This window comes from Neophocaena asiaeorientalis, unplaced genomic scaffold (genome assembly GCF_003031525.2).
Source record: "Neophocaena asiaeorientalis asiaeorientalis breed wild unplaced genomic scaffold, Neophocaena_asiaeorientalis_V1.1 scaffold171, whole genome shotgun sequence".
In the NCBI taxonomy this organism is placed as follows: Eukaryota; Metazoa; Chordata; class Mammalia; order Artiodactyla; family Phocoenidae; genus Neophocaena; species Neophocaena asiaeorientalis.
In genome coordinates, this window is record NW_020174013.1 from 2,547,026 (window position 1) to 2,548,093 (window position 1,068).

Below are 1,068 nucleotides of genomic sequence, written 5' to 3' on the forward strand. Positions count from 1 at the left end.
TTTTTTTTTTTTTTTTCAGTATGCGGGCCTTTCACTGTTGTGGCCTCTCCCATTGTGGAGCCCAGGCTCCAGATGCGCAGGCTCAGCGGCCATGGCTCACGGGCCCAGCCGCTCTGCAGCATGTGGGATCTTCCTGGACCGGGGCACGAACCCATGTCCCCTGCATCGGCAGGTGGACTCTCAACCACTGCGCCACCAGGGAAGCCCCAGATTCTTTTTTTAGATAAATTATATAAGGTCTCAACATAGCAATGGTTATTGGTATCCTTTGTCTTTTAACAAGGAGGACAGGGATGCATGTTGGGGCCCAACATGGACAGTTGTGGGCAAGTGGGCAAACAGGGCCATCAGGCCAGATGAAAAGGCTCAGGGGACCTTTTAATGCCTGAGAACCAAGGCTTCCATCTTGGTCTCTCAAAACTAGCCAGTCAGCCCTTTCCCCAGAAAGGACCTTCTAGCCCTTGTCCTCTAGACAAGGCCTTCTAACCTCTGTCCTCTAGAGGGAAAGAAAGGAAGAAAAATAATGTCTGTTGAGCATCATTTGCTTTTCTTCTTCCTTTCAACTCCTTCCTCAAATGCATCCCTCCCCACTACAAAACGGCCATCAAATCCTGCTAATTCTTCTTTTGAAAGACCACTTCTCTCAGGCTTCCCTGGTGGCACAGTGGTTAGGAATCCAACTGCCAATGCAGGGAACACGGGTTAGAGCCCTGGTCCAGGAAGATTCCCACGTGCCACAGAGCAACTAAGCCCATGCGCCGCAACTACTGAGCCTGCGCTCTAGAGCCCACAAGACACACCTACTGAAGCCCGCGCTCCAGAGCCCGCGAGCCACAACTACTGAGGCTGCGCTCTAGAGCCCACGAACTACTGAAGCCTGTGTGCCTAGAGCCCATGCTCTGCAACAAGAGAAGCCACCACAGTGAGAAGCCCACGCACCGCAACGAAGAGTAGCCCCCGTTCGCCACAACTAGAGAAAGCCCACACGCAGCAGCGAAGACCCAACTCAGCCAAAAATAAATAAATAAAAATAAAATAAAAATTAAAAAAAAGAAAGACCCTTCTCTC